Below are 23,082 nucleotides of genomic sequence, written 5' to 3' on the forward strand. Positions count from 1 at the left end.
TTCTCGCCTGCTGGGCCTCCCTTTAAACACCTGGCAGAAGCTGTGACATCAGGGTTTTTCTTTACTGTGTCTCAGGTGCCCCTAGAAGGGGGCCTGGTATCCTGGGAAAGGAGATGGGGATGGAGGGTTCATGCTCCCCCCACCCACGACGCCCTAGGCCCCAGCCCTGATTCTAGCTGAGCCCAGAGGAGAGGGCTGAGGGGGGGAGGCGGGGCCGAGTGCTCAGGCAGGGGTAGGGGCCGCGGGCTACGGTGGAGGAGCAGAGGGTGGGGGCACCAGGCAGATGCGCAGGCCAGGTGGACCCGAGGACGGGAGCTCCAGACGGCACCGGCCGCTCCTGCAGGGTCCGGGAGGGGTGACCAGGCCACCATCGTGCAGCTCAGAATCAGGAACCTCCAGGCACAGTTGGCGGTAGTTCACAAATATTCGTGTGGAAATTAAAGTCCCGTCAAAGAGCTAACTCACTGCTGATAGTTGCAAATTATTTTTGTATTCATACAAAAGTACAGCGCCGTCATCCCTCCCGGTCTGAGTGCGGGCTGGGGTCCCCTCACCTCGCTGCTTATGTGGACCCGAGGTCAGTGCCAGTGACCTCAGGGAGGAGCACAGTGGGAACAATGGGCCCGGAAGTCCGAGGTTGAAGAGGGACGCTCCAGCCCGACCCCTTTGGGTCTTCCAGAGCAACCTTGTAAGAACCACATGCATTTTCTTACATTTTTTCCAGATTTTTCTGGTCCCCTTCCATACTTTTTAAACATTTTTATTGTGGATGTGTCCAACCACACACAAAGTGGAGACAAGGGCCATCAGGTCCAGGCCCAGACCCTGCTTTTCTGGTGCCAGCTCACTTGCTCTGTAAATACATCCTGCAGTTTCTCTAAAAGGCCCCAAGTTCCCCACTTTTCACTTTCTTTTCCTCTCCTCTGTCACCAGCTGCTCCTGCGACGCTGTTGGTAAGAGGAACACTTCGAAAGACCCTAAATGTTCAGCCTTTGGGGGCTGGTTAAACGTCTGGCTATAACACTATGGTGGCCCATAAACTCACATAGGCTAAAAATGTACACTTACCTACATACACAGGCCTGTGCCTGCACCTGAAGACATTCTGAGAAGACGAGACCAGGGTTAACAGGAGCTGTCGCAGGGTGTGCGGGAAACGTGAGGGGGTTTAGAACATGACTTCTGATGGTCAATGTTTCGTGAGTGTTCTTCAAGAAGCATGGATTGGTTTTGTAATAAGAAAATAAGCTTACAAAATATGGAACAAGACAAGGATGCCCCCTCTCACCACTTCTATTCAACATAATACTACAAGTCCTAGCCAGAGAAATTAGGCAAGAAAAAGAAATAAAAGGCATCCAAATTAGAAAAGAAGAAGTAAAACTGTAACTGTTTGCAGGTGACATGGTATTATATGTAGACAACCCTAAAGACTCCATCAAATAATTGTTAGAACTAGTAAGTGAATTCAGTAAAGTTACAGGATATAAAATCAATACGTAAAAATCTGTTGCTTTCTATACACTAATAACTAACTATCAGAAAGAGAAATAAAGAAAACAATCCTGTTTATAACTGCATCAGAAAGAATAAAATATCGAGGAATAAATTTCACCAAGGAGGTGAAAGACCTTTATATTGAAAACTATAAGACATTAATGAAAGAAACTGAAGAAGACACAAATAAGTGAAGAGATATACTATGTTCATGGATTGGAAGAATTAATATTGTTAAAATGTGCATACTACCCAAAGCAATCTACAGATTCAGTGCCATCCCTATCAAAATTCCAATAGCATTTTTCAAAGAAATTAGAACAAAAAATCCTAAAATTTGTGTGGAACCACAAAGAACCCCAAATAGCCAAAGAAATCTTGAGGAAAAAAAAGAACAAAAGCTGGAAGAATCATGCTCCCTGACTTCAGACTGTACTACAAAGCTACAGTAACCAAAACAGCATAGTACTGGCACAAAAACAGATACATAGACCAGTGGAAGAGAATAGAGAGCCCAGAAATAAACCCACACATATCTGGTCTATTAATTTACAACAAAGGAGCCAAGAATATACAATGGGGAAAGGACACTCTCTTCAATAAAGTGTTGGGAAAACTGGACAGCCACAAGTCAACGCATGAGACTAGATCACTATCCTAGGCCACACACAAAAATTAACTCAAAATAGATTAAAGACTTGAATGTAAACCCTGAAGCCATAAATCTCCTAGAAGAAAACTTAGGCAGTATGCTTCCTGACATAGGTCTTGGCGATAATTTTTTGAATTTGAGACCAAAAGCAAAAGCAACAAAAGTAAAAATAACCAAGTGGGATTACATCAAACTAAAAAGCCTCTGCACAGCAAAGGAAACCATCAACAGAATGAAAAGGCAACCTACTGAATGAAAGAAAATATTTGCAAATCATATCTGATAAGGGCTTAATATCCAAAAAACATAAAGAACTCACACAGTTCAATAGCAAAACAAACAAACAAACAAAAAGCAATTGACTAGGGCTTCCCTGGTGGCACAGTGGTCGAGTCCGCCTGCCGACGCAGCGGACACGGGTTCGTGCCCCGGTCCGAGAGGATCCCACATGCCGTGGAGCGGCTGGGCCCGTGAGCCATGGCCGCTGAGCCTGCACGTCCGGAGCCTGTGTTCCACAACGGGAGAGGCCAAAACAGTGAGAGGCCCGCGTACCGCAAAAAAACAAAAAACAAAAAACAATTGACTAAAAAGTGGGCAGAAGAACTGAAAAGACATTTTTTCCGAAGAAGACATGCAGATGGCCAACAGGCACATGAAAAGATGCTCAACATCACTAGTCATCAGGGAAATCAAATCAAAACCACAGTGAGATCCCACCTCACACCTGTTAGAAAGGCTGCCATCAAAAAGACAAGAAGTAAGTATCGATGAGGATGTGGAGTAAAGGGAACCCTCCTACACTGTTGGTGGGAATGTAAATTAGTGCAGCCACTGTGGAAAACAGTATGGAGGTTCCTCAAAAAATTAAAAATGGAACTACCATGTGATCCCACAATTCCACTTCTGGGTATTTGTCCAAAGAAAACAAAAACACTTAACTCAAAAAAGATATCTGGGGACTTCCCTGGGGTGGCGCAGTGGTTAAGTATCCTCCTGCCAATGCAGGGGACACGGGTTCAATCCCTGGTCCAGGAAGATCCCACATGCCGCGGATCAACTAAGCCCGTGCGCCACAACTACTGAGCCTGCGTGCCACAACTACTTAAGCCCACACGCCTAGAGCCCATGCTCCGCAACAAAAGAAGCCACCGCAATGAGAAGCCCGTGCACCGCAACGAAGAGTAGTCCCCGCTCACTGCAACTTCAGAAAGCCTGCGTGCAGCAACAAAGACCCAACGCAGCCAAAAACTAATTAATTAATTAATTAATTTTTTAAAAAGTATCTGCACCACCCCCATGTTCATAGCAGCATCATTTACAACAGCAAGATATGGAAACAAACTTAGTGTCCACCAATAGACGAATGGACAAAGACGTTGTGGTATATACATAAAATGGAGTATTATTCAGATTAAAAAAAAAGAAGAAAATCTTGCCATTTATGACCACATGGATGGACTTTGAGGGCATTATGCTAAGTGAAATAAGTCAGACAGAAAAAAATCGTACTATATGATTTCACTTATATGTGGAATTAAAAAACAAAGAACAAGCTCATAGATACAGAGAACAGATTGGAGGTTGCCAGAGGTGGGGCAGGATGGGGGCATGGGAGAAATGGGTGAAGGGGATCAAAGATTTAAAAAAAGAACAAATTTTAATTTAAAAAATAAAATTAAAAGACACCTCTTAGATTGAAGGCCACTGGCAGAAAAAAACTTCCTCTTTGATGAAGTCACTCAGCCCCTCCAAGGGGACTTCCAGCTCCTTTCCCAGGAGCAACTATTGCTAAAGATATTCTTTAAGGATCAGTTGGGCATGAATATATAGACTTGCATTGTCTACAGAATAGAAATGAAAGTTTCTACTGGATTTAAAAATATTATACAAGAAATATAATTGATCAAGACATACTTCCTCTCTTGAAGGAGAAAATAATAACACAATAAGAAAATAATAACCAGAGCAATACCAATAACAACCCAGAGGAGCTGTTCTGAGCTCTTCCCATATATTAATTCACTTTATTCTAAAAATTAAATACCCTAAAAAAAAGAAAAAAATTTTAAATAAGCTTTAAAAATATGGGATCAGGAGAACTAGCGGCTTTCGCCAGTTTCATTTTCAACTGTGTTTCTGCCTTCAAGTTTTGCAATAGTTTCATGATCTTCTTAATTGTTCACACGCATGTTTTCAATCACCACTTCACGTTTCCTAGAATTCATTCCTTTGGCATGTGCTGTTTATGGCCTACTGTGATTTATTTATCTGATCCCCCGCTGTTGGACATTTATCTGCTTCAGCTTTTCACTGGGAAGTGAGGGAACCCCCAAGAACCGCAGGGTTCTTACACACCTCCTACACACTAGGACGGCTAGAATTAAAAAGACATAACAACCAGTGCTGGAGGAGGTGGTGTCATCGGAACCCTCATTCATTCCTGCTGGGAAGGCAAAAAGGTGCAGCCACTTTAGGAGACAGCCTGGCTGTTCCTCAAAAGGTCAAACACAAAGTTAGCATGTGACCCAGCAATTCCGCTCCTGGGTTATGCCCAAGAGAAGGGAAAACCTATGCCCACACTGAAACTTGGACACAAATGTTCAGGGCAGTGTTAGTCATACGAGCCAAAAGGTGAAAGAAGCTACTTGTCCATCAGTGGATGAAGGTTAACAAAATGTGGTCCATCCACAAAGTAGAGCATCACTCAGCCATCAAAGGAGTGAATTAGTGACACACTGCGACACGGATGACCCTTGAAAGCATCACGCCAAGTGAAAGAAGCCAGATGCAAAAGTCCACATATTATATGATTCCATTAATGTGAAAAGTCCAGAAAATGTGCATCTGTAGAGACAGAGAGCAGGTGAGCGGCTACCAGCAGCTGGGAGTGGCGGGGGGCACAGGGGGTGGCAGCTACAGGATACAGAGTTTCTCTTTGACGTGATGAAACTCCTCCAACATGGACTGTGGTGATGGGTGCACCGTGTGCAGCATCTGTGGACGCACTGAAGCCGCTGACTGTGCTTTTTGAACGGGAGAATTGTATGGTGTGCGAGTTATATCTCAAAAGGGTTTTATTTTTTTTTGGCCGAGCCACATGTTTCGCAGGATCTTTCTTCCCCAACCAGGGATCGAACCCACGTTCCCTGCAGTGGAAGTGGAGTCTTAACCACTGGACCACCAGGGAAGTCCTCAATAAAGCTATTTTTAAAGAGAATAAAAATAGGGCAGCCCCAAATTTCTGAAAACAGTACAAAGGAACTTGGAGGTACATAAAAGTCACCTTGCTGTGCCCCAGAGCGACCTGCTGCCGGTGAGTTTCTGCTCCTGACTGGGGCCTCCAGTGCCCCCAGGCTCATGCCCACAGCAGGCTTCACCCTGCCGGGCCCCCCAGTCCTGGTCCCATCTGTTCCTCAGGGTCTCACTGCCAGATCTTCTGGGGGACTTGGGTGGTGGGTGGTGGTGGGTGGTGGTGGGCGGTGGGTGGTGGGTGGTGGGTGGTGGTGGTGGGTGGTGGTGGGTGGTGGTGGGGGGTGGTGGTCACCCCATGCAGCCCTGCTCTGGGCTGCACCATCTCCCAAGCTTCAAGACCCAACAGCCGGGTGGTAACTCCTCTCCAGTGAGAATGGGGCTCAGAGGGGTCAGACCCAGGCCAAGGCCCCACGGGCATCCATGGGAGAAGCCTGAGGCCTGGGGCCGCCCCATCCCTGCACTCCCACTCCAGAGACAGAGGATGGGGGAGCAGGCAGGGCCGGAAGGACAGGTGCCTGGTCTGGGGGGGTGGGACCACAGATTACAATATCCTTTCTAATGACCTGATATCTATCTATTATTTCTACACCAAGCACAGGTCAACCTAAATGTTACGAAAAGGAAAGGAGAAGTCATGGTCCAACACTTGTCCACCATTTATTTAAGTTTTGTGTCAAATTTCCCCTTGAGATGTGTCATTTTAGACCATCTATATTTCTGTAAAGGTTGCTTGGCTTTTCCTACCAAGAACCTTAAAATTGTCCTCAGGGCTGGATCCCGGAATTCCCCCAGGAGACTCTCCCAGCGAGCGTGGCCTCTTCAGACAAAGGCAGACCTGCTCAGCAGGGGTGGTTTGTAAATGCAAACGCAGGGCATCAAGTGGCGCATCCGAAGGTCAGGCGCAGTGAATGGTACAGAAGCCCCACAGGTCCCTTAACATCTTGTTGATTTTGAACAAGTTTTAATGCAAGAGAAAAGGTGTATGAAATGATGTTGTGCATAGAATGACTTCAACCGCTCTGGGTATGTATCTGTGTGTATGTACCTGTGTGCGTGTCTGTATGTATCTAATGTGTGCATGTATGCGTGTATGTGTGTGTGTGCATGCATGTATGTGTGTATGTACCTATGTTTGTGTGTACGCACGTATCTCTGTGTGTGTGTATCTCCCTCTGTGTAACCATGCATGCATGTATCTGCGTGTATGTGTATGTATGTGTCTCTCTGTGTATATGTATGTATCTATGAGTGTGCGTGTGTCTGTGTGTGCACATGTGTGTATCTATGTGTGTGCATGTGCGTGCATATCCCTCCAAAAGAAATATACCAAAGAGGCAACTGTGATTATCTCTGTTGGGTGTGATTATGGGTAATTTCAATTTTGTTCTTTAAAATGTTTTCACATTTTCTTAATAATGTATAATGCGCAGCTGTAACTTTTATAATCAGAACAGAGCAAGAAAGGGGCACAAAAGGCTGGCCAGCAGGACAGGTCTGAGCGGGGTGGGGGACCTGCATCTCCAGGAACAGAGGGTGCATTTTGCCTGCATTTGCGGCTTCAAGGAAGAGGCGACGGATAAAGGACCCTCTCCCCGACCCGCCCCCACCTCCGTAAGGCCAACCCGCCGCCACAGTAAGGGCCGGGGTCATGGCCGACCCTGGGAGGATGGGACGTGGACGGGATCCTGGCCCTGAGAGCCAAGGCTGCATGAGTGTTTCCAAACTGGAGCTCAGGCTGGGCTGAAGGGGTCAGCGGGCTGACTGGGAGTCATGTTCCTTCTGCTCTCTGCACTCACGTGGCCTGGATGCGCGGGAGGTGGGGTGCACCAGAGGTCGCCGGCAGCATCCGTGCTCCTCTGGGGTGTCCAGCGAGACCAAAACGCCAGAGAGCCCCTGGGAGGAGCGAGCAGCTTCCATGTCCGACGCGCCAGCTAAACGCAGGGCTCTGTGGGGGTGAAAGGCCCTCCCGCATCCTCACTTCCCTGTGAGCTAGCGCCAGGGAGTCTCTTGGCTGGCACTGTGTCCAGTGAATGCCGGAGGGCCTGGAGGCGACTAGGAAAGCACTGGGGAATGGGTGGGGCGGCGGGATTGCAAGCGTCACCCAGAGATCCTTGGAAACAAGGGTCCCTGACCAGCCCTGGTGGCTGGACTTGGTGGAGACTGTCCCCAGGCCTGGACACAGCAGTGGGCTCTGTCCTGTTGGCAGAGGCTTGGCGGTCCCTGTGTTTATGGCTATGACAGTGGCTTCAAAAAGGTCCCAGCTGCACCCATCTGTCCAGCCCCTGCCTGCAGCACGGGCCCTCACGCTGAGAAGACCCTTAGTGGGAACTGGGTCCAGCCCCTCCCCAGAGTGCCAGGAGCCCCCTCCCAGGAGACAGAGCTGGAGCAGGCAGGCCTGGGCGGAGTGCCTGGGCGGAGTGCAGGGTGGGCGAGGCCAGGCTGGACCCTCACACGGCACACAGGGTGCCCCGTGCCCACCTGTCCTGAGGCTCCCATCGAGGGTGGACAGGATTAGCAAATTAAAAAATCAAAGTTAAAGCAAGGTGATATTTGAATTTCTGATCAACAATAAATCATTTCAGTATAAACCTGTCTCATTCATTGTTTATCTGAAATTCAAATTTAACTGAGCACCCTGTATTTCATCTGGCATTCCTCCCCCCGCCCCCCTCCCCGCTCTCCGCTCCCACCCAGCACTGAGCCCTGCAGTCTCTGGACCCCAAGCTGCAGCCCCGATGAACCAGATCCAGGACGGAGAAGGACCAGGGGACCCAGGGCGGTGGCAGCCTAGAGGGGTGGGCTGGGGGCATCTGTGGGTTCTGCGCAGTCTCACAGCCCGGAATGCCCCGCCCTCCGCATCGCCGCTGGGCTCCCGGGCTGGTCAGGCTTCTCCGGAGAGACAGAACCAGTGGGGGGGTTGTGCGCGTGTGGGCGAGGGTGGGGGGTGCCAGGAGGGGGAGATTTATTTTAAGGGACTGGCTCACACGTTGCAGGCGCGGCCAGGCTGAAGTCTGCAGGGCAGGCCGGCAGTAGGCAGACCCGCGGAAGGGTTCACGTCTGGAGGCAGAATTCCCTCTTCCTAAGGGGAATTTCAGTCTTTTTCTCTTACGTTCTGCAACTGATTGGATGAGGCCCACCACAGGTTGGAGGGTGTGAAATAACAGAAAAAATAAACATCGGCCCGTCTCCAGACCCTGACGCAGCCCTCCTTAATCCCTCGGAATTTCCTGGGTGATAGGAGCGTCTAATGAGGTGACTCTGGGTGGCCTCCTGGATGGGGGCTGGTGACCAGAAAGACCAAGACACGGTTAGGAGCTGGAACTTTCGTTGGCACCCCACCACCCTCCGGGAAATGGGGAGGGGCTGGAGACTGACTTAAGGACCGAGCACCCCGATGTGATGGTTACCGAGATCAGGCTCGCTCCGCTCACCGCACGACAGGCCGATGAATCGGGAGGCGCGGCGCCGAGACAAGGAGAACGACTTTATTCGGAAAGCGGCAGACGGAGAAGATGGCAGACTAGTGTCTCTGAAAAACCATCTTATGAGATTTGGATGCCAGTTTCTTTTATAGCACAGAGAGGGGGAGGAGATGAGGAAGTAAAGGAAAAAGGCCATAAGATTTGCAAATGTCCCCTGGAACGGCCAGCCTCGGGGAGGGGGTGTGTTAATTCTTCTTTCTTGTAGCCATCCGCAGGTGGACAGGGTCAGGAGGTACCAAGGCACTTGGGTTTAACATTCAGGCAGAGGGGCGGGGTTCCCTGAGGCAGGCCATTATGTACGATTATAATAACAAAGGCAACGAAAAGCAAAGGTTAAAGTTAAAGAAACAGACCGAACCTGGATTCTGATTTAGCTCTTCCCTGTCACATGATGAAGCCAGCGTAAAAATCTCTGAAGTGCGGGGTTGAGAGAGTCCAGGTGGGTGAACACACCCAAGTACTGGGAGGATGACACACCCCAGTTCCACGGGGACAGAGCTCCTGCACCTGGGACACTCCCAGTCCTCCCCCTAAGTGCCTCTTCAGCTGGCTGTTCATCCTTTATGACTTGATAAACTGGTGGACGTAAGTAAGCACTTACCTGAGTTCTTCCAGCTAGTCTAGCAAATGATTAAATCGTGGGAGGGTGTCAAGGGAACCCCCGATTTGTAGCCAAGAGGGCAGAAGTTGTGGGTAACCTGGGGACCTACTACTTGTGACTGGGGCTGAAGTGGGGGACAGTTGTGGGACTGAGCCCTTACCCTGTGGGGTCTGAGCTAACTGGTCGGTATCTGAATTGAGTCAAATAGCAGAACACCCAGCTGGTGTGGAAAAGACACACAGGTCTGACGTTGGAAATATCCTGTGGGTGAGAGAAGGAGAAGCAGGGGTTGTGTTTCCTGGAGAGCAACGCTCTTCCTCAGAGTCCCCGGATTGCAGACATTACACCTTCACAGCCACAGCTGGACTGCTGTTTGACTACACAGCTGGCGCCGTGGCCCAGCCCAGCAGACACGTGAAATTCACCATCACAGCAACTGAGGCCCTGCCCTGGCTCCAGCGGGGCCATGGCGTCCAGCCCTGACCTCGAGCACAGCTGAGGACCTGCACTTGAGCCGGGAAGGACCAGGGCCCCTTCCCAATTTGCTCACAGCACCCACGGACTGGGCCCTCCACCCACCCGCCCGCCCCACCCCCGGAGAAGCCCCCTCCCCTCTCCCAGCCTCTCTGGGGCCAGAGTCTTGCAGGCCAGCCGCCGCCTGGCTTTGTGGCTCTGCGGTGCTCGACCCGGTATCCAAGGTGGCCGCGTTAATTTGAACAACGCCCAGCAATGCTGCCACCCCGCCCCATCAAAGCACGGGCTGTGCTGTGGCTTCTGGAGCCCAAGAGGACTCTATGCTAAATTAGACTCGAGAACAATTACATAATGAAGCGCACCTCGCTTTCTTCCCCCAGCCTGAGCGCACGGTGACTCCAGCCTGACAGTCTCCCCTGTCGCAGAAAGGCTTGCAGCATGAGGATTGATCTCCCTGCTCTGTGAGGCCGGGGTGGGAGGGGCCGGCAGACCGTGCACCCCGGCCAGCCCCTCCCCCACCCCGGGCTGCTCTGGCGCTGGGCCCGGGGTAGGGACGAAGGCTCCTCAGAGCGATGGTGGCCACAGTGATCATTCATTCCCGTCAGCTGCAGGCTGACGTCCTGCTTCTCCTTATCCAATATTAGCTCAAAGGGGGGAAAGTGCTTTTTTAAAATGTTAACTGTAAATCCTGCATGTCTAATTCTTTGTTACCTCTAAGGCAGACATTCCAATTAGCAAAGGGGAAAATCTATATATTGGGCCCCTCAGGGACTGGGCCACATGGCGGGGAGCAGAGCGGGCGCGGGGAAGGGCCGGGTGGGAAGAGGGGCTGCCTGATGGACCCCTCCCTGGCACGTCCCCTTTGCCGGCCCTCTGCCGTCCGTGTCACTCTCCACCCCCCAGCCCCTTCTTCCCAGGGGGTGGACATGGGGTGGTGGCCACGCTGCTGCTGTACAAAGGACCTCCCTGGGGCCACCGTTTCTGTACTTTCAATACAGGGGACCCCTCAGAGCACCCCAGCCCTGGCCTCAGGGTGCTGCTTCCTGTCCTTGGGGTCAGGGCCCTTTGGGGGTCTCTGCTGGCAGGGGCTGGGCCTGGCAGGTCCTGAGCCCTTCCCCATCCGGCCTCCCTGCTCTGCGCCCACCCCCATGCCTGGAGGATGGGGTGCCTTGCTGGTCTGCTTCTCCTGGAATGTGGAGTGGGGAGCAGAGGCCCCAGACACAGGGTGGCCCAAAGCCCCCATGTACTTAATGTGCTTTAGTGACACCGGAGTTTGGGCTCACCCCACTCCTCCCCACCACGTGCACCCAGGCAGACCTCAAGATAGGGCATGATGGGGCACCCAGGGTCGCCTGCTCTCACTCCTGCGCTGGGGGTGAGCCCTCCTCACCTGCCCCACACTGTTCGCCCCCAAAGAACCCCCAGGTTCTGCTACAGCCCACACTGCAGACCTGCCTGGGAGAGCTCCCAGCCCCCAGCCCCGCAGACCCAGGCTGGTGCTCCTCCAGGGCCTGCAGCAGGCTCCCCGGTTTCCAGGGCCTCGGCCTCGCTCACCTCCATGGCCCTGCTGTGCCCTCCACCAGCACCCCTACACACACGTCCTCGTGTGGGCCCCATGTCTGAGCAGGACCAAGAGGGAGCCCTGCACCAGGCCATGCAAACTCTGTCCGGAAAACTCCTCCCTCCTCCAGCGCCACCCTCAGCAAGCTAACTGCCATTCTTGCTTCAGCGTCAGCCTGAAGACTGCCTCCTCCAGGAAGTCCCCCTGATTTCCCCAGGGGGCTGGATTCTTCTTCGCGTCACAGTCACCCTCACAGGTCACGTCCTCAAAGAAAACGCATCTGGGGCTGAGCGCCAAGGAGCCAGCGACTGCTCTGCGTCCACTTTGGTCTCCTGGAGCCTGGATCCCCACAGGGGTTGCCGGAACAACTGAACAAACGAATGAATGAGGTGCAGGCCCCGAGGCCTGAGGGTGCTTGGAGCCACCCGTTTCCCTGGCAGCCTGACAGCGTGCCTTGCCATGGGCCCCACAGCCCCCGGGGAGGGGCAATGGGCTCCCGACGAGGAGACTCTGGCCCCTCTGCTGGGGCCACAGCGGTAGGCAGGCTGGGAGTCACTGAACCTCTGGGGACAGTCCCGGTGCTGGAAAGGGCCGCGGGGGTAGCTGTGCCCCAGCTGGCAGGCCCTGAAGATGACTCTGTCCTTGGCGCCTCCCAGGAGCCGGGCCCCCCCAGGCCCTGCACCTCAGTTCACCCGGCAGAGCGTGTGGCCTCGCCAACAGCAGGGTCAGGTGAGGGACCACCAAAGCCCCGGGTCTCCCCACCGGCCCCGCGCACCCACAGACCGCAGGGTGGGTGGTACCACAGTGTCAACAGGCCTGTGGCCCTCGGGATGGCCACCCTGCATCTCCTCCTCCCTGCGTCCTCGGCTCCCTGATCTTGTGCACCGTGTGTGGCCCAGAAAGTTACACGCAGATGGAGGGGAGGTGGCGCCCTGGGCTCCACTGTGTCCTGAGGGCCCCCGACCTGCAAGCCCGCCCCACCCACGGCTCAGCCCGCGCCCTCATGGTGACCCAGAGCACACCTGGGGTGGGGGAGGTCTCCCCAGGAGAGACCTCCAGACACGACCAAGTCCACGGGACGCAAAGGGTGCGCTCGTCCTGTCCTCAGGGGGAGGAGGTTGACCAACAGGCCCAGGGAGTCTGTGCAGGGACACGGAGGGGCTGGCAGGAAGCTGCAGGCGGTGGGCTTTGACGACGCTGCAGTTCTGAGGCACCGTCCACTTCCTGCTGAGAGCGAGCGGCCAGGCCTCACCCCCCTCGGCGGGTCACTCCTCCCTCTGGGCCAGGCCCGGGCGGCCCCGCTTGTTTGCCAACGGGAGCGTCCGGAAGGCCTCAGGCCTCTGCCAGGCGGGCGAGGGAGGGGAGCAGCCCTGCCAGCTGACAGGGCAAGCTCGGTGCTGGTGGGTGAGGCTGTGAGCCCCAGGCCCGAGGAGAAGTGCCCACGACACACACACACCCACACCAGACACCCCCAGGAGACCCAGACAGAGAGCCAGGACGCTCAGGCAGATGCCCCTCAGAGGCCTGCCACGGCACAGGCTCGCACAAGACACCCCCAAACAGACCCCCCCACAGACACACGCGCTGGGACACACCTTCCCGCCCGGGTGTCCCCTGCCTGCACCAGCCGCAGCCGCCCAGCAGCTGGCTGCGGTTTCCTAGGAAACGCGGTCACTGTCGCGGCATCACAGAGTCCCGAGGGCCTCCAGCATGTGCCAGACGAGCCCCCTAGAGCCTACCTGGAACTCAGGCTACACGTGGGCGCCCGCCAGAGGCCGATGAGATGCCCCGTGGGCGGAAGGGGCCCCGGGGGCTGGGGACAGGCCCTGAGATCACCGTGGGGAGGCCAAGTCCAGCCCTCCAGAGGCCCGGGAGCCCAAGGCTCTGCCCACCCAGGTCCTGAAGTGGGAGGAAAGGACCCTCTCCTCCACCCACCACCCCGCTGCGTCCTCCAGCCAGGCCGGCCCCTGTACCCAGGGGCAGAAGCCCTTCCTGAGATGCCTGCTTTCCTGGAGACAAAAGCACTGCTGAGAGGAGGGGGCCAGGGAGAAGCGGGCCTGGAGTCCTGTTGCCCGGGTGAAGGGGTGGGACCCCTCTGGGTGGGACCCCTCCCCTGGGCGCCTTGCCAGCTCAGGACCCCTGCTGGCTGGCAGGTGGGACTAAGTATGCCAGGGCCTGCCTTTGGGGCAGGGAGGGGCAGGGCAGGGACAACGGGAGGGGCAGATGGGTGCTCAGAATGGCCGGCCGCGGAAAGCCTTGTAGACCCCTGGCCTTCCCCGGAGAGTCCCCAGCACACCCTGCCCACAGGCTCAGAGCCAGACGCCATGTGGAGGGGGTGGCAGCCACCCCAGAGGGGACTGTGAGTCTGGCTGAGGCCCTGGGGCACAGATCAACATACAAGTGGTAGCCTGGCCAGCCGGGGACCTGGACAAGCTGCCCTGGTTCCCCACTCCCACAGCAGGAGGGAGACTTGGGTACGCCCCCTGCCTTGGTACCCCAGTCAATCCTGCCTGGGCCTCCAGGGGAGGGAGGCGCTGGCGGTGGGACCAATGGGGCAGGGGGACAGGGCGCCTGCCGTGAGTGCAGGTCTCAGCCACCTGAGCTCTGGCATCCTGGGATGGGAAAGGCATCTGAGGGCCTGAAGGAACGAGGTCAAAACGAGTGGGGCAGAAAACGGGAGGAAGGGCGGGGCGGGGGCCGGAGAGCAGGCCACACGGCGCTATTCTGAGCCGGGCAGGGGCTGCGGAGCGGGAGAGAACCCAAGCACCTGCTCACCGAGGGCTGACGCTGCCCAGGGGGCCACCGAGCCAACAGGGCCGCGCCGCCGAGGCTCTGGTCCTTCGAGCCCAGCGGCCTTTTCCCAGCAGCCGTGAAGGCGTCGCTGTCCTGGCCTCCGAGCTGCGCGTCCATCCCCGCAGCACCGGTGGCCCGGGCCCAGCCCATGCCTGTCCATGGTGCCCTGTGCACCAGGGGGAGTCACGGGGCCCGGGGGGCGGGTGGTGAGGGCACGGCGGGGTGCCGGCTGCCTGCTGGACCCCTGGGAGCGGCACAGTGGTCGCCCTGCAGCCTCTCCCGGCTCAGGCAGCAGCTCTCCGGCCCCGGGAAGACGCTGGCATGCAACCCTCGTGCCTGCGGCGCAGACGGGCACTAATTACACGCCCTCCTGCAAAGCCTGATCAACGTCTCCTAATTAACCCTTTTCTGTCAACGTGAGATCATTGAATTCGCTCAGAGCCGTCTGTGCAGACAGGGAAATCTGAGCGCCACTTGGCTACTTGCCGTGAGGGAGATTCCAAAGGCAGCACAGATCTGGTTTTGAAAGCGCATTTTCTATTCCCGTTCGCCTGTGTTGTCCCAGTTCACCAGCTTCCGAAGTTTTTTCTAGAGCAGGGACCCTTGGTTCAGGGGCCTGTGAACGTGGACAGGAACAAACGGCGTCTTAGCCTCGCTGAGCTCAACCGAAACTGAGCGTTTCCCTCCCCAGGAGTGTCCGCGGTGCCTGGCACTCACGTGCGCCAGGGAGCACAGGGCTCCACGCTCACCACGGCCCCAGCCTGGGCGGTGCCAGCAGCTCGGGCTTCCTCACCCAGATCAGCACGGAGCCCACGCGGCCGCTTTGTTAATATTTTGATAATTATTTAAAAAATAACTGCTTCCTTTGAAATCCAATGTGTCTTTACTCATTGAAAACATTAATAAATGGTGGCAGACGGGATTTTAGGGCAGTGAAATGATTCCGTGTGCTACCGTAACGGTGGGTACTGTCATGCGCGTTTGTCAAAAACCCTGGAGTGTAGGACTCGGAGTGAACCCTCACGTGGACACTGGGCTTGTTTAATAATAATGTATCAATGTTGGCTTCTCAGCTGCCACAAATGTATCCCACTGGTGCCAGGTGTGAGTAACAAGGGATGTGCAGTGAGGGGATGGGAAGGCTCCGTACCATCTGCCCAATTATTCTGGGAACTTAAAACTGCTCTAAAATATAAAGTCTCTTATTTTATTTTATTTTTTTTGGCTGCATCACGTGGCTTGTAGGATCTTAGTTCCCCGACCAGGGATTGAACCTGTGCCCTCGGCAGTGAGAACGTGCAGTCCTAACCACTGGACCGCCAGGGAATGCCCTGAAGTCTATTAATTTAAAAAAGTTTATTAAATATTAAAAAATTATCCCCAGGCTACCAAAGGGGGCCCCTTAGAGCCCTGCAGGACCTGGGAACAGCGGCCCTGGCTCAGGCCAGCCCCTCAACAGCCAGTCTCCCCATTGGTGAATGGAGCAGAGCATCAGGAACCACCGCAGACCAGGGCTCCACAGCCAGTGATGGCCACAGACAGCGGGCACCTCCGCAGCGGCCTGAAAGGAAGGAACGATCACACTGAAAGTGCAATTCTGTGTTGATGCAACTCATACACGTGCACACACGCCCAGGCACACAGCCCCCCCAGGGCTTGCCCAGTGGGGCCCGTTCCCAGCTTTGCAGATGGATCTGAGGACTTCTGCAGGATTTTCCGTTCTGAAGGCACACGTGGTTTAATCTCAGCCACTACATTCAGAGCAATTAAACCAAAAAGCTCATTTCTGAAAAGAGATAAAGTATTTGAGCACGTGCATCGATGTGCAACATCTGTCTAACGTTCTAGACGTTTCCCTGGTGTCCACTCCTCCCAATAAGTACTAACCCAACCGCAAATGCCTGAAGAAAGTGCGACGTCTTCTTGCCAAGATCAACATGTTATCTCTTTAGATACATAGTTCTGGCAGGAGTTTTTTCTGTTTTAAAATCTCAGAGCCAAGTTCAGTTTAACAATCAAGCTAAACATAGTCTACTTTAGAGCTAATGTGCTTGAAGCTGGGACCTAACACTTGAAATATTTCAGGGGAAAATGCACAGTATGTGACCCAGAAGGAAAGGGTTCCTCCGGGACTGAGGCCAGAGCGATGGCTGTTTGTAGGAAGGGTCTCTGGTTAGCGGAGCCTCGCTGCGTGGAATGACCGCACAGCACATTTAAGTCATTGTGCTACGCTGAGAAAGCAGGGCTGCACTCCCCTTTCTGCAGAAACCAAGCCACCATATGAGACCCTGGGCCAGGGGTGCACCCGTGTCCCAGCAAACACACACGCCAGGTCCCTGAGAGTTTTATGCCCCCCATCCCGGAAAGGCCTACGCGGACATGGACAGGCCATCCATGCAGGGGGCTCGCCAGGAAAGCAGTGTTGTGGTCCACGCACTGGTTGGAAGAAGAATTTCCAGACACAGAGTATTTTAGATGAGAGTGAGTTTATTGAGAACGAAGAGCAGAGTTAGTGAGGGGCGCTGCGAATACGGCGGGCGACTTCCCGATAGACCAGGGAGAGCCGACCCCCTTTGCAGGCTAGTGGCCAACTTCTATAGCCTCAAGACAAAGGAAGTTCCTGCGGCAGGATGGCATTAGGTGATTGGCCAGGAAACTACACGGTCACTGCATGGTGATTATTTTACCTAATATGGAGTGGGGGGGGTGGGTCCGGTTTAGGTTAGGAGAGCCCGTGGCAACAGTTGCTATGGGGGCTTGGTTAACTCCAGAGTTTTTGTCCTGTGTCCTTGATGTAGGGCTCCAAGCAGGTGCAACAAAAAGCCAATCAAGGGAAGGCGATGCCTGTTGGGGGGACCCCAAAGCCTGTGGGGTGGACCCAGCCTGCACCTGCAGGGTCGTCCCTGCTGGGCCTGGGCACCTCCAGGGCCCCGTCGCCAAATGCCAGGCCAGGGGGCCTGGGACTGGCTGCAGGAGGGACCTCACCGCCTTGCCACTCTCCTCCTAAGCCCAGTGGGACGATCTGTGATGGCCAGGAGGCCCCTTCTCAGCACACGGGCAACTGCCGGTTGGGGACTGTCCGGAAGGGCTGGCGCATCTGCGGCAAGGCGGACGATGGGAAGGCGTCTCTGGACAGCGTGCCAGGAGCCGGGTGTTGGAGGACCGGTCAGGCCTGTGCCCCTCCCCTCCGAGCCCACCCTACGACAGCCATCTCTGCAGCCACTCGGGTGGGGTGGGGCACGGAACCCTGGGCGTGGGGGGAGGCCAGGGAGGCAGCTGGGCCACAGGCCAGGAGCCTGCGTCTCAGACGAAACCGGAAGCCGGGTCTCAGCAAGTCACCTGAGGCGGTGAATCCCAGGAGGTAAGGACCCCGTGTACCCAGGCGAGATGAAAACATGTCACCCCGAGACTGCACGGAGTATTCACAGCAGCCACGAGGCAGATAACCCAAGTGTCCACCGACAGAAAAGGGGACAAACAAAACGGCCCACCCGAGCCAGGGAACGCTCTTGCCCACAATGGAGGGGAGCCCCGACGCAGACGGCAGCGTGGGCGCTGCAAACACTGAGCTCCGGGGGGCGAGCCGGGCGCCGAGTCCACACACCACGAGACCCGCTGGTGTGAACATCCAGGCTGGGCAGCTCCTCAGATGTGAGGTCTCGGGCGCTGGGCCGGGCTCAGGCAATGGCTGAAGGCGGTGACGGGAGGCTCCGGAACCGACTGTGGCGACGGCTGTACAATCTGTGAACGCCCTGAAAGCTGCTGAACCGCACCCTGTGGCGGGTGGTCTGATGGGCTGAGAGCCGCGTCTCTGTAAACCTGGCTCTGGAATGACCAGGTGCCTCTGGCCTGGGGAGATGAGATGGACTGAAGGGATTCCTGACCCCTGTTCCTGTCATGAGTCCTCGCCCTAAAAACATGAGGGGAATTCCTTAGGGCCATTCTCTCCATGACAGAGGGCCACTAGGAGCTCTGTGCTTGAGCCTGACTCCACACTAGGGACCCAAAGGCCGGGTGACTGTCACTGAGGTTGGCCCTAACACAGCCCCTTCCCACCTGCGTGAGGAGCTCCCGTCTGCCCGCGGACGCCTGTGCTGGGCGATCCCCCATCCTGCTCCCACCGGAAAACAGGGGGGCAGGAGCAAGGGGGAAGAGGGGCCGACGCAGCCGGCGGGGCCGGGCAAGGCTTTCTCCCCAAAGCAGGCGGCCCCCCCAGCCCTCCTCCTGTGGGCGCACGGGCCCCACCCATCCAGGCCCCGTGCACGACCAGCACCTGGGCCCCAGCGGCCCGGCCGCGGCTCGGCTCCCCCTGAACCCCAGCCTGCCCTCCTCCACCCCCGTGCTGCCACACTCCTCTGCGACCCCACCCCCTTCGCAGGACTCCTTCCTGGACCCCATCCTCAGCCCTCCTCGGTTCGGGCCTCCCCCACCCCACTCACCCCTCCCCAGTGCCCGCAGGTCGGGTCCAGGTCCATTCACAGTCCTCCCGGCTCCCTCAAGACCCCTGGCACCCACTTTTCCTCCTGTGGCCTTCTGGCTGATCCCTGAGGCCCAGCTCACACCCCCCCGGTCCAGGGTGCCTCCTCGTGTCCACACCCCCAAATCCACATGGTGACGTATAACCCCCAACACGACGGTATTTGAGAGGCGCCTCAGGGGTGATTCAGTTTCGATGAGGTCATGAGGGTGAGACACCCACAATAGGGTCAGTGTTATCCCCAGGGGAGACCAGGCTCTCAGTCATCAGAAGGCGCCACCTATGCACCAGGAGGGGCCCCTCACCCGGCACTGGATCAGCCGGCACCCAGACCCTGCACTTCTGCCTCCCACTCTGGGAGAAATACGCGTCCGTAGTACTTCGGAACGCAGCCTGAGCTGACCAGGACTTCCCACCCCACCTCTTCCCTATCCCACCCGCATCCCCCATCCCCATCGCCCATCCCCACCCCCATCCCCACCTGCACCCCCAGGAGGGGTGGGTCCATTTGCTCAGGCCTCAACCTCAGTTTCCTGAAGAATGAGGATTCTGACCGCCACCCCAGCTTCGGGCTGCCCGGGCTGCACCCCCAGGCTTGGGGCCCCTGGGGAAGGAAGGCACACCCCGTTGCTCTGCCTCCCTCTATGCCCAGCAGGGTCAAGGGCGCTGGCCGCCCAGCCCCAGGCCTCTGATCTCCGAGGTGAAAGGCAACCCTGGCGTCAGGCGGAGCTAAAAATAAATCAGCCAGCACTGCCAGGACGCTCCGAGGGCGGGGCAGGAAGGGAGGCCCTGGTAACTGTGTAACTGACGGGACGCAGGCCCAGCAAGGCCGCACCGGAGCGTCCGCTGACGTGCCTCCAGCCCGAAAAGGTGGGCGAGGGGCTGTGGGCAGCCCACCCCAGCCCCGGCCCCTGCCTTCCACTGGGTACTGATGGGCTTCAGGCCGGAAGCTTCCTTGGGGCTCTAGGGGTGCGGGAAGAGCACAAGCTACTTAGCTTTTCCCCAGCAGACGAAGGCCACCCTCAGGCCGGGGACGGGGCCCCCATCGGCCAGCAGGATGGCCGTGCCCCACCTGGTTTCCGTCTCCTCCACCTTCATCCCTTACCGCGGCCTGACGATGGCCGGGGCAGAGGCCCGCTCCCTTCTCTGCGGGAGGCTCTGGGTGCCGGCGGCCCCAGCCTCAGACCACTGACAGCTCCTGTGCAGCGTCCAGGAGGGTGGAGATGCCCGCTGGACACGCCCCGGGCCCAAGGCAGGAAGGGGGCGGGTGGGAGCCCCAGGACAGGGGGAGGCTGGGCAGGGGAGTCAGGCAGAGCTTCCTGGGTGGCTGGAGGCCAGGAATGCAAGGAAGGATCTGGTAATGCCCAGAGGAGTCACGCAGGGAGAAATACGCGGAGGACCCACGGGGGTGGGAGACGGCAGGGGATTTTGCTTTGCTTTTCTGCTTTTCTTTATTTTACTAATGTTCTACCCCAAACAGGGATTATTTTATAATCAGAGAAAAAAACTTGGAGAAAAGGGAAGGTACCACCCTGGTTCCTGGTACAGCAAGGGGGCCACACCACCGGTGGCAGGGCCTTTAAACCCTGCAGACAGGGCTCGGGGACCAAGTGGGATGCCCCAGCCCCAGTGTCCCCAGCTGTGAGATGTGGGCACCGTGGCAACTTGCAGGCCCACGGTGAGGGCCCCGTAAATGTTTGCTCTGCCCCTCACCGCCCCCACCCCCACCCCCAAGAGCAGCCTAGCAGGTGGCATGTGGGGATCCCATACTGGGTGCTTTATGGCGAGTGGAGACCAGAGGCGCAGCGGGGAGGGGGGATCGGGGACTGAGGGGCCGCAGAAGCTGGTCATCCTGGGGCCAAGAGCCCCACCCACGACCCGTGCCGCACAGCACCTGGCCCACCTGGAAGCCCAGGCCTCCCTGGGGTCCAGGCCCATGTCTAGAATCACACTGCCTGGTATAGGCAGGTCGCACACCCCATGGAGTTCTGAGAGCTGAAGAAGACGTCGACCTCCCTGGTGGGCGGCAGGGTGAGCAGGGGCTGCCCCCGCGGAGGACAAGTCCCGAACCCCTTCAGCATCACCTGGCCTGACAGTGCGGTCTCGGGGCCTTGGTTCCCCAACTGAACGACGGGACAGCGGTGTTCCTCCCAGCCCCAGGCTTCCATGGAGACTAAAAGAGTGGTGCTGGTGTGGGAGACTAGGGGGACCTGCGAGGCTTCATGCCCTCTGGCCAGCTGCTCAGCAGCTCCTCCATCTGGGGGCTTCCCTTCTATCCCAGGGGAAGCCCCCAGCCCCCAGCCCCGCCTCCACTGCCTCCTTGGGCCGCCACCCGATCAGTGCCCCTCTACCCAATGGCTCCTTCTAGATGGACACTGCAAGCCCAAAAGTAAGCCGTCACCCCAGGGTTCGGGGGGAGCCAGGCCACCACGGGCTGTGTCCTGTGTCCCTCCACCTTCCTTCTCCTTGCTGTGGGTTCAGCCTGGAAGTGGCCATGCTAAGGAGACCCCAGACTCCAGACCTGGGACCCCACGCGGGCCCTGTCCCCGCAGCACGTGCCTCCTTGGACGCTCTGGCTTCTGAAGACCATGGATTGGGGGTCGGGGGCTCGGGCCTCTGGGGCGGAGGGGCCTGGCCGAAATGGGCCACCTGGCTGGAGGACCTCGAACGGGCAGTGAGAGGAAGATAATCTCCCCCCGCCGCAGCTGGGAGGGGATGCGAGACCCCATCCCCTGGAGGAACGGGGCTGGGCTGGGCGGGGGGAGGGTGACGGAAAGCCAGCCATGTGCCCTGCACACTTGTCGCCTTCCACCCTGCTGTCCTCCACCAGCCAGCCTGCTCCACAGCAAAGGTGAGGACAGCTGGCCAAGGGGCGGGGGGTGGGCCGCCAGCCCCATGGGGAGCAGGGTCGTGTGACCGGGTGGGCGAGTGGTTGCTGGGTGCCTGCAGGGACCTGTGGGGCTGGAGGCTGGAGTGCCACGTGGGGCGGGGCGAGGCGAGGGCTCCCCATGGGGCCCACCCCGGTCCCCTGGAAGGCTAAGGGATCAGAACCCTCCCCACAGGGACACGAGGGAGGCCCGGCCGGCTCTGTTCTCGGAGCAGACGAGCTCCCATAGGGAGACCCATGGGAAGCTGGGACCCAGAGTCAGGAGGGCCCTGGACAGCTCCCTCAGCTCCGCTGACAGCCCAGCCTCCCCACCCTTCCCCTCCTGAGCACACCAACCCCTCCTGCCTGGGGCGTGCTTGTGGGGTCCCTCTGTTGAGAGGGCCCCGCCCCGGCCCCTTCCAGAATGGCAGGGGCCTTCCTGCTCCACTGAGCTTTCCCCCCCCGCCCCCCCAAGGTGCCCACTCCCCTGGAGGCCCACTCCCTTCCTACAGGCACTGTGCCCAGCCTCTGGGGGGGCGCCGGTGTGGTGAAGGAGCTGAGGGCCGGCCATCACCGTGGCATCCCAGATATCACCAGGAGCCAGCCATCAGCCCAGGTCTGGGGGGCCAGCTCTTGGTGAGGGTCCTACCTCCTGGGTCCGGAGAAGAATGCCGGTCACGCAGGAGGGCGTGGTGAGATGCAATGACATCAAACTGGCAAGAAAACATGATCAATTTGCTGCTTAAAGAAACAGTCACAAAGACTGAAGAGAAAAAAAGGCTGCCTTCCCTTTCAATTAGAACTGCTGTCTGCCCCAGGGGACAGCGCACCCCAGCTGGCGGGGGCGTATAAGGCCCTGGGACAGGAATGGCCAGGGCTCGGCTCCCCTTTAGCCCCTCTGGCCTAGCCGCCCTCCTGAAGGCTTCCGTGCGGGCAGCCCCATCCTGGGCGCCCTTCGTGTCTGAGCAGTGGGTGGCTGGAGGGGAGCCTTGGGGCCATGGCACGGAGAGGCCCCCAGCCCAGGGCAGGAGCACAGTGGTCAAGGGACCGGGGAGCCCGCAGGCCTGAGGGTCCTATCAGGGCCGGGCCCAGCTGGACCATAGAGGGCGCTGGCCTGGGACGGCCCAGGGGCGACTCCAGGGCAAGGGACTGCCTGTGTCTCTTGCAGAGGCGGTCCCCCGTCTGTCTGTGGCGCTCCAAAGCCCCATGTGCTGGTGGCCATCCTCACACTTGACCTTGGGGCTGGTCCTGCTGCGCTGGCCTGCAGGGAGGGGCTGGGAGAGCTGGGCTGGGAGAGCCGCGCTGGTAGTCAGGAGTGAGCGTGCCCAGGCCAGGCTGCCATCTCGGGGGACCAGGGTCCCCATCACTCCAAGACATGCGTTTCTCCACGGAGCAGTGCCTGGCTTACAGAGAGCGCCCTGTCTCTC

At 57.3% G+C, this 23,082-nt stretch overlaps 1 long non-coding RNA gene across 1 annotated transcript; it reads right to left on the reverse strand.

The window, feature by feature from the left end:
• Positions 1 to 8,865: 8,865 nt before the first annotated feature.
• Positions 8,866 to 15,442, reverse strand: LOC141276769 (uncharacterized). Its single transcript, XR_012326774.1, has 2 exons — positions 10,321 to 15,442; positions 8,866 to 9,745 (listed from the first exon to the last, which is right to left on the reverse strand). It is a non-coding gene; the product is annotated as an uncharacterized lncRNA (long non-coding RNA).
• Positions 15,443 to 23,082: the final 7,640 nt, after the last annotated feature.

This window comes from Tursiops truncatus, chromosome 16 (genome assembly GCF_011762595.2).
Source record: "Tursiops truncatus isolate mTurTru1 chromosome 16, mTurTru1.mat.Y, whole genome shotgun sequence".
Classification (NCBI taxonomy): Eukaryota; Metazoa; Chordata; class Mammalia; order Artiodactyla; family Delphinidae; genus Tursiops; species Tursiops truncatus.